The 15,790-nt window shown below is 46.3% G+C and overlaps 1 protein-coding gene across 8 annotated transcripts in view; it reads right to left on the reverse strand.

Moving 5' to 3' along the window:
- RBM39 (RNA binding motif protein 39) overlaps positions 1–12,176 on the reverse strand; it is a 43,488-nt gene extending 31,312 nt beyond the window's left edge. For 5 of the 8 annotated variants that reach the window (XM_073559395.1, XM_073559402.1, XM_073559400.1 and 2 more), the window contains exon 1: positions 11,790–12,074. The gene's annotated coding sequence lies outside the window, so the exon portion shown is untranslated. Of the gene's footprint in view, positions 1–11,789 lie in introns of all 8 variants that reach the window. The other 3 variants (XM_073559397.1, XM_073559396.1, XM_073559398.1) reach the window with 3 other exon arrangements.
- Between the last annotated feature and the right edge of the window lie 3,614 nt (positions 12,177–15,790).

The following is a 15,790-nucleotide window of genomic DNA, read 5'->3' on the forward strand; positions in this document are numbered from 1 at the left end:
TACCATGAAAGTCTGCAGTCACGTGCTGAGAATGCACATACAGTTGTGGCCAAAAGTATTGACACCCCTGCAATTCTGTCAGATAATACTCAGTTTCCTCCTGAAAATGATTGCAAACACAAATTCTTTGGTATTATCTTCATTTAATTTGTCTTAAATGAAAAAACACGAGAATGAAGCAAAACATTGATCATTTCACACAAAACTCCAAAAATGGGCCAGACAAAAGTATTGGCACCCTCAGCCTAATTCTTGGTTGCACAACCTTTAGCCAAAATAACTGCGACCAACCGCTTCCGGTAACCATCAATGGGTTACTTACAATGCTCTGCTGGAATTTTAGACTCTTCTTTGGCAAACTGCTCCAGGTCCCTGATATTTGAAGGATGCCTTCTCCAAACTGCCATTTTTAGATCTCTCCACAGGTGTTCTACGGGATTCAGGTCTGGACTCATTGCTGGCCACCTTAGAAGTCTCCAGCGCTTTCTCTCAAACCATTTTCTAGTGCTTTTTGAAGTGTGTTTTGGGTCATTGCCCTGCTGGAAGACCCATGACCTGAGGGAGACCCAGCTTTCTCACACTGGGCCCTACATTATGTTGCAAAATTTGTTGGTAGTCTTCAGACTTCATAACACCATGCACACGGTCAAGCAGTCCAGTGCCAGAGGCAGCAAAGCAACCCCAAAACATCAGGGAACCTCCGCCATGTTTGACTGTAGGGACCGTGTTCTTTTCTTTGAATGCCTCTTTTTTTCTCCTGTAAACTCTATGTTGATGCCTTTGCCCAAAAAGCTCTACTTTTGTCTCATCTGACCAGAGAACATTCTTCCAAAACGTTTTAGGCTTTTTCAGGAAAGTTTTGGCAAACTCCAGCCTGGCTTTTTTATGTCTCGGGGGGGTCTTCCTGGGTCTCCTACCATACAGTCCCTTTTCATTCAGATGCCGACGGATAGTACGGGTTGACACCGTTGTACCCTCGGACTGCAGGGCAGCTTGAACTTGTTTGGCTGTTAGTCGAGGTTCTTTATCCAACAGCCGCACAATCTTGCGTTGAAATCTCTTGTCAATTTTTCTTTTCCGTCCACATCTAGGGAGGTTAGCCACAGTAACATTCAGGTCTTTGGAGATGGACTTGTAGCCTTGAGACTGCTCATGCTTCCTCACAATTTGGTTTCTCACGTCCTCAGACAGTTCTTTGGTCTTCTTTCATTTCTCCATGCTAAATGTGGTACACACAAGGACACAGGACAGAGGTTGAGTAAACTTTAATCCATGTCAACTGGCTACAAGTGTGATTTAGTTATGGCCAACACCTGTTAGGTGCCACAGGTAGGTTACAGGTGCTGTCAATTACACAAATTAGAGAAGCATCACATGATTTTTCGAACAGTGCCAATACTTTTGTCCACCCTCTTTTTTATGTTTGGTGTGGAATTATATCCAATTTGGCTTTAGGACAATTCTTCTTGTGTTTTTTAATTTAAGACAAATTAAATGAAGATAATACCTAAGAATGTGTTTGCAATCATTTTCAGGAAGAAACTGAGTATTATCTGACAGAATTGCAGGGGTGTCAATACTTTTGGCCACAACTGTAGCTCGCAGCAAGGATTCTCAGGTATTGGTGTGAGAGTGGTAATGTGACTGCAAGTAGGCAATATATAATTCTGCCCACATTCCAACTAGACGAGAGCAGCCCCACTCAAAACATTGTGACTGCACGTGATAACCTGTACAATGTCTTAAGACTTCGGTTTCAAACCTGGACAAACACTTTAAATGCTTAAATACTTGACAAAACAGATTTTAATTGCAAGTTTAGCTGGTTTTAATAAAACTTGCTATGTGCAGACTTAAAGCGCACACATTGCGAAAGCGCAAGACATTGTATATAACAAGATCTCACGCTCTGAACTAAACCAGCACTGCCTCCTCTTTCACTAAGCAATTTCAGATCTGTACAGTCATGGCCAAAAGTTTTGAGAATGACACAATTATATTTTCACATGATCTGCTGCCCTCTGGTTTTTATGTGTGTTTGTCAGATGTTTTTATCACATACAGAAATATAATTGCAATCATATTATGAGTAACAAAAGGTTATATTGACAGGCTGAGTTCACACGTGGCGTTTTTTTCGCGTTTCCGCGGCGGTTTTAACCGCGCGATTTTGCCGCGGAAAATAAGCATCCCATGCATTCCTATGGGATTCCGCAATGCTGTGCTAATGCTGCGGTTTTTACCGCGGCGGAATCGCTTTGCGGTAAAAACCGCAGCATGCTCATTAATTTGCGGAATCGCGGCGATCCCGCACCCATAGAAATGCATTGTTCCGCTTATTTCCCGCATGTGGCTGTGCACACCATGCGGAAAGTAAGCAGAACAATTGCGGATGGTACCCATGGTCCGGAGGAGAGGAGACTGTCCTCCGGGCTTTGGGTACCATATCCCTGTAAAAAATAGAATTTAAAAATAAAAAATATTGTTATTCTCACCCTCCGGCGTCCCGCGCAGCATTCCCGCTTCTCTCCACGCTCCCGTTCCCAGTAGTCCTTTGCGAAAATGCTCGCGATGACGTCCCTTCTCGTGGGATCGCGAAGTCTCGCGGTCATTCGCGAGACGTCGCGATCCCGCGAGAACTGACGTCATCGCGGGCATTTTCGCAAAGGATTACTGGGAACGGATGCGCGGGACGTCGGAGGGTTAGAATAACACTATTTTTTTTTTTACATTCTATCTTTTACTACTGATGCTGCATAGGCGGCCTCAGTAGTAAAAAGTTGGTCACACTCGTCAAACACTGTTTGACGAGTGTGACCAACCTGTCAATCAGTTCTCCAAGCGATGCTCCAGATCGCTTGGAAAACGCTAGCATTTTGCAAGCTAAATACGCTTGCAAAATGCTAGTTTTTCCGCGGGAAAATCGCGGGAATTTAAAATGCGATTTTCCCGCGGACTGGAATTCCGGAATTCTCGCGGTAATTTCCGCGACAGTTCCGGTACGTGTGCACTTAGCCTTAGAATGAGTTAATGCAGCAAGTCAATATTTGCAGTGTTGACCCTTCTTCTTCAGGACCTCAGTAATTCTCCCTGGCATGCTCTCAATCAACTTCCGGATCAAATCCTGACTGATAGCAGTCCATTCTTGCAAAATCAATGCTTTTATTTTGTCTGAATTTGAAGGTTTTTGTTTGTCCACCCGTCTCCTGATGATTGACCACAAGTTCTCAATGGGATTAAGATCTGGGGAGTTTCCAGGCCATGGTCCCAAAATCTGTTTTGTTCCCTGAGCCATTTAGTTATCACCTTTGCTTTATGGCAAGGTGCTCCATCATTTTGAAAAAGGCATTGTTGATCGCCAAACTGCTCTTGGACGGTTGGGAGAAGTTGCTCTTGGAGGACATTCTGGTACCATTCTTTATTCATGGCTGTGTTTTTAGGCAAGACAGAGAGAGCCCATTCCCTTGGCTGAGAAGCAACCCCACACATGAATGGTTTCAGGATGCTTGACAGTTGGCATGAGACAAGACTGGTGGTAGCGCTCACCTGGTCTTCTCCGAATAAGCCGTTTTCCAGATGTCCCAAACAATCGAAAAGGGGATTCATCAGAGAAAATAACTTTACCCTAGTCCTTAGCAGTCCACTCCCTGTACCTCTTGCAGAATATCAGTCTGTCCATGATGTTTTTTTCTGGAGAGAAGTGGCTTCTTTGCTGCCCTCCTTGAGACCAGGCCTTGCTCCAAGAGTCTCAGCCTCACAGTGCATGCAGATGCACTCACACCTGCCTGCTGCCATTCCTGAGCAAGCTCTGCACTGCTGGTAGCCCGATCCGCAGCTGAAACACTTTTAAGAGACGGTCCTGGCGCTTGCTGGTCTTTCTTGGGTGCCCTGGAGCCTTTTTGGCAAAAAGGGAACCTCTCTCCATGAAGTTATTGATGATGCGATAGATTGTTGACTGAGGTGCAATCTTTCTAGCTGCGATAATCTTCCCTGTTAGGCCATTTTTGTGCAGTGCAATGATGACTGCACGTGTTTCTTTAGAGATAACCATGGTTAACAGAAGAGAAACAATGATGCCAAGCACCAGCCTCCTTTTAAAGTGTCCAGTGGTGTCATTCTTACTTAATCATGACAGATTGATCTCCGGCCCTGTCCTCATCAACACCCACACCTGTGTTAATGGAGCAATCACTGAAACGATGTTAGCTGGTCCTTTTAAGGCGGGGCTGCAATGATGTTGAAATGTGTTTTGGGGGATAAAGTTAATTTTCTAGGCAAATATTGACTTTGCAAGTAATTGCTGTTAAGCTGATCACTCTTTATAACATTCTGGAGTATATGCAAATTGCCATTAGAAAAAATGAAGCAGTAGACTGTAAAAATTAATATTTGTGTCATTCTCAAAACTTTTGGCCATGACTATACAGATCGATATCGGTAACTGCTCTAATGAGGTTATTCATCAGTAACTGCTTAGTAAATATGACAACACTGATTTAGTTCAAAGAGCAAAATATTGCAATAACAATACCTTTTGCTTTCGAAATGGAGTGGGCCCCGGAGGGATGTGGGATCCTGCTCTGCATAAAAGAATCCTAGAACGCAGAAGTTTAGACCCAACTGTGGAAACAGCACGATTTGTCTGTTTTTGTCATATTTACTTAATTGCTGTCTGTTGCAGTCTACTCTTTCATTAAAGGAAACCTGTCACCCCCTCCAGGCGTTTTCAAGTAAAAGAGCCACCTTGTGCAGCACTAATGCTGCATTCTGTCAAGGTGGCTCTTTTATTTAGGGTACCTTCCACCGCAGAAATAATAGTTTTTAAAATTGGTCAGACATACCTGATATTTGATAGGGGGGCAGGTCTTTTCCCATCTGACAGACGCCTCACATCCATGACTCATGTCTTCCTACATTGTTTGCTCCGCCTCCACGTCGTTCTTTTCAAATCCTGGTGCCTGCGCTCTACTATGTATTCTTGGGCATGCGCAGTTACCGCTGCCCGTCCTCTCTCATGACTTCCTGGCCTTCCTATCGCGCCTGCGTGGACGCGCGGCCAGAGATTCCGCCCCGCAGTCGCTTATGATTTATTCACACTGCGGGGATGGGAATCTTGGGCATGCGCAGTAGCCCAAGAATACATAGTACAGCGCAGGCTCCAGGATTTGAAAAGAACGATGTGGAGGCAGAGCAAACAATGTAGGAAGACATGAGTGATGGATGTGAGGCGTCTGTCAGATGGGGAAAGACCTGCACCCCTGTCAAATATCAGGTATGTCTGACCAATTTTAATAACGATTATTTCTGCGGTGGAAGGTACCCTAAATAAAAGTCAACTTGACAGAATGCAGCATTAGTAGTGCACAAGGTGGCTCTTACTTAAAAACGCCTGGACTTGTTGAAGCGTCTGTGTACGCGAAACGGCTGTCGTCCGTCTTTTCCCCGCATGCCTCATGTTCGTCCTTTATTGTGTGACCTGTAATGGTCGAATAAAGTAACCCTGCATTGCTAATCAGGTGAGTGCCGCATCTCTTTCTCCTTTGAATAAGGTGAAAAAAACGTTTTTATGAATGCCATTTTGGGATAGACTTGACTTTTTAATCGATTGTTCCAGCATTTTGTGGAATTGTGGCAAACAAAAAAAGAGGAATTTTCGTGTTCTTGATTTTTTTCCCTGCTTACGGTGTTTGCCGATCGAGTTAATTGTTTTCAGATATTGATAGATCAGACTTATGAACGCAGCAATATCATGTGTATTTTTAATATATACTGAATATCTTTCTTCCCAAAGGGGCGATTTGAAGTTTTTTTTCTTGGCTTATATGCTTAAAACTTTGTTTCACTCTTGGCCTCCTTGGAGGACTTGAAGATGAGATCATCCGATAGCTTGTGCTATATACAGCGACACCACATAGTTCTATGCAGTATTTGCTGTAAATTCTCTCATGATTTTGGAGAGTTATGAATTGTCCTTTAGATGTCTGTTCTTTCATTGATCTAAGTTTTTAGTTGAGATGAATCTGTACTGCACTTTATGGACATGCTCCACAGTGAGCTAGTGCGGTAGGGTCGGAGGATTGGCTTACAGACTCTACAGCATCGCTGCATATAGCGGAAACCACGGTCGCCTTTGAAGCCTGGCTAAAGGGAAGGTTTCCAAGGAGCTACGTAAAGGACAGGCACGTTTGTCATCATTGAGCCCCGGCTGTCATGACAACTTATCAGCGAACCATAATCAAATCACAGGCACGCCGATGGACAGAGAATGACACAAGCTGGCACATGTTAAATGCCGCTGTCAGACTAATCGGGAGTGAAGCACGGCTCCACTCGCAATGGTTAGTGACAGGCACTGGCTGTAACATACAGCAATCACCCACCACCGCTTTAGACTTGCACCGTACATGTCCGGATGTCATGAAGTTAATATCCGGTTTCTGAAATAGCTGAAAACATCTGAAATTGATAACCTGTCCCAGCGATACAGTAATTAAGGAAAACCCCTTCCATCTACATAAAGTTTAATACTGCAATGAAATATTTGTATTTAAGTATTAGTTGCGCTCCAGCCTATATTAAGCAATGTACGGGAGCTTCGATATACACAAATCCACAACGGATTCCGCAAAAAATTCTCAGCAGAAGTCAAAAACTCCTATTTCTGACATGGATTTACCCCGTAGGTCCACATTAGGATTAACCTATTGAAACAAACCTATATCTTTTCTCTTTGGAATCTACAACAGTAATAAATATGCCGAGAACTCAAATCTTTAGTCAACACTTTGCCACACAGATTTTCCAGATCCTGAAATTGGGTAACACTAAATGCATTGTGGGCAGAAATTTGGCGCATTAATCATGTTTTTAGTTGTAAGATTCAACCTTAGAAACCAAGGACCTTGCTCACAAGTAGCATATGGTAAGAATGTTTTTGCTGCATGTGTGTGTGTGTGTGTGTGTGAAACTAGTGTTTTACAGTAGCAGCACAATGTTAGATTTCTAAAATCTCATGCTAATTTGTATTTTTTTCTTGCCTGAGGTACTGTGTTTTTAATTTTCTTTTTAAGGGAATCTGTCATCAATTTTTTTGCCTATCAGCTGCAGCCACCGGCATCAGGGGCTTATCTAACAGAATTCTGTAATGCTGTAGATAAGCCCCCCCATGTTACCTGAAAGAGAAGAGTTAAGGCCCCTTTACATTTAGCGATGCACCAGCGATCCGACCCGGTCAGGATCGCTGGTGCATCGCTAAATGATCGCTAGTGAGCTGCACACAGGCAGACCTCACAGTGATGCAGCAGCGACGCAGCGCACGATACTCACCTTTCACACACAGCGATCCTGACGTCCTCCCGCCCACGCGTCGCTCGTCGTCACAGCAGGAAGCAGACGACGAGAAATGGAGCCGGACGTTCTCGCGCGATCAGCGAGGGACAGCGGGGGAGCCGGTCGGAGGTAAGTATCACACATAGCGATATCGCTATAACGTCACAAAATCGGTGACGTTATAGTGATATCGCTAGCGATATCGCTATGTGTAAAACCCCCTTTAGATTATACTCGCCCAGGGGCGGTCCAGAGAAAGTCGTGGTCCGGTGCCTCCCATCTTGCAGCAATGACGTCCTCTTCATTCCTGGCCGTCGCGGCTCCGGGCCAGGCGCATTGCTCTGCCCTGTTGAGGGCAGAGCAGATTAATGCAGTGCGCAGGCGCCAGAAGAGGTCCTGCGCACTGCAGGACTCAGCTCTGCCCTCAACAGGGAAGAACAATGCGCCTGTGCCGCGACAGCCAGGAATGAAAAGGACATCATCGCTGCAAGATGGGAGGCGCCGGACCGCGACACCAATCGGACCAGACCACCCCCTGGTGAATATAACACATTTTTCTTCTCTTTCATCTGGGCCGCAGCTGATAAGCAAAAAAAAAAAAAAATTGATGACAGATTCCCTTTAAAGTATGTTAAAATTTTCAGCACATTTGCTTCATTTTCTACCCATTGAAATTGGGGCATTAACCCTTTCGTGACTGTGCCAAATCTGACCAGTTTCACTTTATGTGGTAATAACTCTAGAACGCTTTAACATATGTCATTAATTTTGAGATTGTACTTTGTTTATGGCAAATTTATGACAATATTTTCTGCGTTTATTTATAAAGATATCCGAAATTTGTCAAAAAATTCTAAAAATGTCCCATTTTAAAACTTTGATTATCCCTTTAAAGGGAATCTGTCACCTTTTTTTGCCATATCAGCTGCCGGCATTGACATCAGGGGCTTATGTACAGCATTCTGTAATGCTGTAGATAAGCCGCCCCCCCCCCCCCCCCCCCCCGATGTAACCTGAAAGATAAGAAAAACACATTAGACTATACTCACTGGAGGGGGCGGTCCGGTCAGATGGGTGTCGCGGTCCGGCGCCTCTCATCTTCATATGATGTCGTCCTCTTCCCTTCCTGTAGTAGTTCCGGCGCAGGCGCACTGCTCTGCCCTGTTGAGGGCTGAGCAGAGTCCTGCAGTGCGCAGGCGTCGGGAGAGGTCTGGCGCCTGCGCATTGCAGTATTCTGCTCTGCCCTCAACAGGGCAGAGCAGTGCACCTGCGCCAAAGCTACTACAGGAAGGGAAGAAGAGGACGGCATGGTATGAAGATGGGAGGAGCCGGACTGGACGGTGACACCCATCGGACCGGACCGCCCCCTCCAGTGAGTATAATCTAACGGGTTTTTTTTATCTTTTAGGTTACATCGGGGGCTTATCTACAGCATTACAGAATGCTGTAGATAAGCCCCTGGTGTCAGTGCCGGCAGCTGATAGGGCAAAAAAAAGGGTGACAGATTCCCTTTAAATCAGACAGTCATACCACACAAAATAGCCATAAAATAACATTTCCCTCATATCTGCTTTACATCAGCACCATTTTTAAATTATTTTTTTTATTTTGTTAGGATGATGGAAGGTTTAAAATTTAAAAATTGTGGCAGAAATTTCATATTTTTTAAGGAAATTCACTCTTTTTTTTTTTTTTTTTTTTTTTTAGGGACCTATTCAGTTTTGCCGGACATATATGGCGTAAAATCCAAATCCCAATAGTGAAACCATTTTAAAAACAGCACCCCTCAACATATTAAAAACTGCTGTCAGGTAGTTTATTAACCATTTGGCCATGTGCACACGCTGCGGTTTTGGCCCTGCAGAACTGCAGCAGTTCCGCAGACATGGTACTTCACCATGTTAGCCTATGGGTTTTCAAAACCGCAGTGCTCACGCTGCGGTTTTTTACCTGCGGAAAAGCTGCGTTTTTTTTTCCGCAGCATGTCAATTGTTTCTGCGGATTCTGCTGCGGTTTCACACCTTTAACATAGTAGAGGTGTGAAACCGCAGGCCAAACCGCAGGTCACTTTACCTGCGTTTCCACGGGAAAATACCCGCAGGTGAATCCGCAGCGTGTGCACATACCCTTTGGTTGTTTTTCAGGAATTAAGAAAAAGCAGCATGACAGGAAAGAAAAATGTTATTTTACCACATAAATGTTGCTAGCTTCTGATCAGGCTGCTATAGCCAACAGACGCCGATGGAATTAAAGAGGACACTGCATCATCCAGATTTGGGGGGAATGACTTGGTTCACATTGCGTTATTGCAGTCCGTTTAACGGATTGCGTTACAAAGCGGCATTAACGCGATGTAACGCATCCATAGACTGCCATAACGTAGCGCATCGCTAACACATGTCATAATCGGCATGTGTTTGCAATGTGCCGTCATGCTGTGACGGACCCTCAGACGCAGTCTGCTGCGTTCGAGGGTCCGTCACGGCTAGCGCAGATGGAGCAGCTGCACTAACGCGATCGTATAACGCGATAAGAAACAAGAGTAGCGTTAGCGCAGTCTGTTTAACGCATGAGTTAAACGGACTGCCATAACGCTATGTGAACCCAGCCTTAAAGACAGACACACAAAAAAAAAAAACACGTGTTACACATGCAGCATTTTTCCTGCCAATAGTTTCATGGAACAAAAAAAAACAACAACTTTAAAGACGCTACTTGTGAACATACCCTCACAGGTACTTGAAAATTGAGTAATAGTCAACGGCCGCTATACCAATTTTGCCGTTTATTACTAGAAAAAGCAGACTAAGTCCACAGATAACCCTACAGATTAGCTGAGCTCCTGAAGTAAAGTGCTCACAGCTGCACTGCATTCTGACACCAGGTATTATTTACATGTAAACCTACTCCTTCCAGCAAAGGCACTTTAAAACATATGTTATAAGTCCATCCACTTACAGAACCCTCTTCAAGTCTTCTGACTTGAGCAATATTTTCCAAGCGAGCACACACTACGCTGTACTTTGACCTTGCAATAGCTTTTAGCATACATGTTTAAAAATGACTTGCGCTGAAGGTTCTTTGTATAATACACAGCGCCCTGTTAGGCTATGTGCCCACGTAGTTTTTAGGTTGTGCGGATTTTGTTGTAAAATCTGCAGGACAAAAGTCCTGCGGTTTATCTGCGGATTAGCCTGCGGTTTTACACCTCATAATGATAAGGCTGTGTGCACACGCTGCGGATTTTGCTGCGGTTCCGCAGCGGTTTTGGCCGCTGTGGACCCGCAGCAGTTTCTACTGCGGTGTACAGTACCATGATTCCCTATGGGAATCAAAAACCGCAATGCAGACGGTGCGGAATTTTCCGCGCGGATAATCTGCGGTTTTCAATCCGCAGAAAGAATTGACATGTCAATTCTTTCTGCGGATTCTCCTGCGGTTTGCCATCTCCTCCATTGAGGAGATGAAAAACCGCAGGGCAAAACCGCAGAGCAATCCGCAGGTATTTTGACCTGCGGTTTCACCTGCGGATTTTACAAAATCCGCGCGGATGAATCCGCAGCGTGTGCACACAGCCTTAGGTGTGAAACAGCAGCGGAATCCGCACAAAGAATTGACATGCTGCGGATTGTAACCCGCAGCAAATCCGCACGGAAAAATCCGCAGCATGTGCACTGCGGTTTTTTATTTCCATAGGAAATAAAGGTACTGTACAACGCAGCAGAATCCGCAGCGTGTGCACATAGCCTTAGGCTGCACGGAGACGCTTTAGTTAACATATGGAAACCAGAAAGAGCCAGCCTTATGTATGCGCTACAGTAAAGCCAGCCATAAACGGCTGTTTCTTTCCACTGCCCCATATACATGCACGCTTGGCAGAGAGCGTGCTCTGAAAGAGGAGATGGCAGGCAGCCGATCAAGACAGGGCACATGTGAGCGTGGCGTGAATAGGGTTAGAGCCAATGTAAGAACCCTCTGGGTACTATCCCGTTCTGAAAAGTCACCATGCCAGTTACTTTGAAACCTTTACATAGCAAACAGAAAAGCCAACTCTAAAGCCAGTATTCACCTCTTTATAGGCTCCACCATACACCGGTAGCCTCCCCGGTGAGGCCGGGCGACCTCCACCTCCCGCCCTGCCTCCCCAGCGACCTCCACCTCCCGCCCTGCCTCACCAGCGAGGCCGGCGACCTCCACCTCCCGCCCTGCCTCCCCAGCGACCTCCACCTCCCGCCCTGCCTCACCAGCGAGGCCGGCGACCTCCACCTCCCGCCCAGCGACCTCCACCTCCCGCCCTGCCCCACCAGTGAGGCCGGCGACCTCCACCTCCCGCCCCACCAGCGAGGCCGGCGACCCCCCTCCGCACGTTATCACCAGTGGCCGCGGCTGTCCTCTCCACATAACGTACCGGCGACACAGGAGACGCCTCACACAGACGGTACAGGGAAGTGCGGACTTACCTCAGGAGAGCCCCGGATGCTCTTAGGGCTGATCGATCCTAGGCCGCGGCCTTGTTTGTGCTGAGAAAGAAATGGCGTCGAATCTACAAGAGAACAGGGCGTCGTTACTGGCGAACAACGCGTGTACACAGGACGAAGAGGGGACACAGGAGGACAAAAAGGGAGGGCGCCGCCGGGAGCGCACAGCTATAACGGGACCTGCGGGGCGGGAAGATGCCGACCGTGTAATGGCAAACCTGCGACTCCCCGAAATGGCGGCCGCCAGCAGTCTCCTTACACTAGCACGGGGTTTCCAACCCGACAAACCAGGGGCAGCATGACGATGGCAGAGAGGCGTGGCTAACAGCAGAGCTGCTCGTCAGTCGTCACCAGTTGTCTGGGAGACGGCGCCCGCCTCTCTCTGAGGTAACTGGGAGCTGATGGCAGCGGCGGCTCCTACACGTCTTGGTACATGTGGGGAAACCATTTGCTTTGTGCGACACATCTGCACTCGTCAGTACAAAGCAGCTGCACTCATATATACGAGTGCAGCTGCTTTGTACAGACAACGCGGCTGCATTCGTGTATATATAATGCGACTGCACTCGTGTATGTATAACGCGGCTGCACTCGTGTATGTATAAGGCTATGTGCACACGTAGTGAAATCTGCTTCTTTTCCGCAGCGGTTTTGGCTCCGCGGAAACGCAGCAGATTCTGCTGCGTTGTACAGTACCTTTATTTTCAATGGAAAAAAAACGTTGTGCACATGCTGCAGATTTTTCAGCACGGATTTGCTGCGGTTTACAATCCGCAGCATGTCAATTGTTTGGTGCAGAAACGCTGCAGTTTCACACCTCATCCATTAGGAGGTGTAAAACCGCAGGGCAAAACCGCAGATAGGATTTACCTGCGGTTTTATCTCCAAAATCCACACACCCAAAAAACTACGTGTGCACATACCCAATCGTGGCTGCACTCGTGTATGTATAGTGGCTGCGCTCGTGTATATATAACACGGCTGCACTCGTGTATGTGTAACGCGGCTGCACTCGTGTATGTGTAACGCGGCTGCACTCGTGTATGTGTAACGCGGCTGCACTCGTGTATGTGTAACGCGGCTGCACTCGTGTATGTGTAACGCGGCTGCACTCGTGTATGTGTAACGCGGCTGCACTCGTGTATGTGTAACGCGGCTGCACTCGTGTATGTGTAACGCGGCTGCACTCGTGTATGTGTAACGCGGCTGCACTCGTGTATGTATAACGCGGCTGCACTCGTGTATGTATAACGCGGCTGCATTCGTGTATATATAACGAGGCTGCACTCGTGTACGTGTAACGCGGCTGCACTCGTGTACGTATAACGCGGCTGCACTCGTGTACATATAACGCGGCTGCACTCGTGTATATATAACGCGGCTGCAGGTGTGTGTATATATAACACAGCTGCAGTCATGTATATAATACAGCTGCACTGGTATACAGTGGGAAAAGTATTTAGTCAGCCAGCAATTGTGCAAGTTCTCCCACTTAAAAAGATGAGAGAGGCCTGTAATTGACATCATAGGTAGACCACAACTATGGGAGACAAAATGAGAAAACAAATCCAGAAAATCACATTGTCTGATTTGGCAAGATTTATTTTGTAAATTATGGTGGAAAATAAGTAGTTGGTCAATAACAAAAGTTCATCTCAATATTTTGCTATATATCCTTTGTTGGCAATGACAGAGGTCAAACGTTTTCTGTAAGTCTTCACAAGGCTGGTACACACTGTTGGTGGTATGTTGGCCCATTCCTCCATGCAGATCTCCCACACCATATAGCATATAATAGAAAACAAGGCACTCAACTTATGAAGAAATTTTGTTGATTTTTTATTGCAGTCCAAAATAAAATGTTTCGGCGACATCCGGCCTTTATCAATTATAGACTGATTAAATGTATGTGGATTCAAGGAATCCTTGTGAGAATTGCAGGACACGTCTTGGTATTATGTGAGCTTGTGGGCATGGGGGTACTAATGGTTAACCCCAGGATCGGAGGACCGAGGGTCTCAATGTTTCTGCATGAAACATTGAAGACGCGGATACATGCGTTTGTTTGAAAAAAAGAAAATCCAGAAGAAATTCAATGATAACCAATGGGACGCAAGTGGGCGTGTCTCATGGGATTTCTGTATATATAGTTAAACAGCAGACAAAAAGGCAGCAATACTTACCTGCCCAGATCTAGGAACAAATGCACTGCATTTTTGGAGACCTTGAGTCTTCTTTAGTGGCTTTGCTATTCAGTTTAGTGTAGGGACCCGTAAGCGTGGGGACCTATGGCACAGGTTACGGGCTCACGTATTTTGGCCAAAATATCAGCTAATACCTCACTAATTTTCTACTTTTTGCACTGTATTTTTCAGGGTGTAGCCGAGCCCAGACATGTCTGGTCCCGTATGAGGGGTGTTCACACTGGGATGCATTGAGGGTGTGCTGGCTAGCCCGCCTAATCGAATAGTAGGGGCGTGACTAATAGGCTGTGAACCAGACACTATGCAGTTCCCTTGTGTGAAAAGCACCCTATGCGGGCCTTTATTGTGCAATTTTATACTGGGCAGTCACCCCCTCCAGGAATGGGTAGGTGGAGAGTGGCTGTTAATCTGGTATTTTGCACCTGTGTTGCTAACATCTTGCTTTATGGGCTGGCTGCACCCTGTAGTGCATTTGTTCCTAGATGTGGGCAGGAAAATGTTGCTGTCTTTTTGTCTGCTGTTTAAAAATGAATTTTTGGAGACCTTGAGTCTTCTTTAGTAGCTTTGCTATTTAGATTTCTGTATATATACCCTTGCAGAGATGAAATCCCCCCATTTTGCTCCTGTACTGTATCCTGCGTCAAGATGGATCTTCAGATGGACCGTTTTACCGCAATCTGGATTTGGATCTCGCCTTGTTTCTTGCTTTCGCTGTTGCTTGTGATGAAGAACGGAAGAAAGATGGAGAAGACGGCATGGGCGCTTTTGGCGACACCCTATCGTGTAAGTCCGAGAGAGCCGTGGAGCCTACCACTCCTTATTCACAGAGCTCATTGACAACCCGGACAAATATTTCAACTATACGAGGTTGTCTCAAGACAGCTTCTACTATCTGCTTCATCGCGTTGAAGGAGCCATCAGCAGGCAGGACACCCAGCTCCAGAGAGCGATTCCTGCTGAGGAACGTCTGCTGGTGACACTATGGTACGTAATATTTCAAACTAAACGCCTCTCATATTTCTTATTGTCCTGCAATGTACTTATTTTTTTTTTTCTTTCCCTGTTTGCAACATTCCTGGGTACCAGAGAGACCTTAACATCACTTTCCGGAATTGTTGCAGTCACCTGCAGGGCGTTGTGGGACGTTCTTCGTGAGGAATTTTTACCCGTACCCACCACGGAATTATGGAAGGAAAAAGCTGCCAAATTCAAGGAAGTTTGCGATTTCCCCAACTGTATTGAAGCAGTGGATGGCAAACGTATCAGGATTACAAAACCTGCTAACACTGGAGCCGAGTACTTTAATTATAAGAAATATTTTTCTACAGTGCTCATGGCCATTGCAGCTTTGTACCCGTGGACATCGGAGCATTTGGCCGTGGTAATGACTCCCGCACATTTAAAGGGAATCTGTCACCCTTTTTTTTGACTATCAGCTGCCGGCATTGACATCAGGGGCTTATCTACAGCATTCTGTAATGCTGTAGATCAGCCCCCCCATGTAACCTGAAAGATAAGAAAAACACGTTAGATTATACTCACCTGGGGGGGGGGCGATCCGGTCCGATGGGCGTCGCGGTCCAGTCCGACGCCTCCCATCTTCATACGATGTCATCCTCTTCTTCCCCCCTTCCTGTAGTGGCTCCGGTGCACTGCTCTGCACTGTTGAGGGCAGATTAGAGTCCTGAAGTGCGCAGGTGCCGGGAGAGGTCAGGGTAGAGCAGTGCGCCTGCACCAGAGCCACGACAGGAAGGAAAGATGAGGACGAGGATACTGTAT

Source organism: Dendrobates tinctorius, unplaced genomic scaffold, assembly GCF_039654945.1.
Source record: "Dendrobates tinctorius isolate UK_male_01 unplaced genomic scaffold, ASM3965494v1 ptg000270l, whole genome shotgun sequence".
NCBI lineage: Eukaryota > Metazoa > Chordata > Amphibia > Anura > Dendrobatidae > Dendrobates > Dendrobates tinctorius.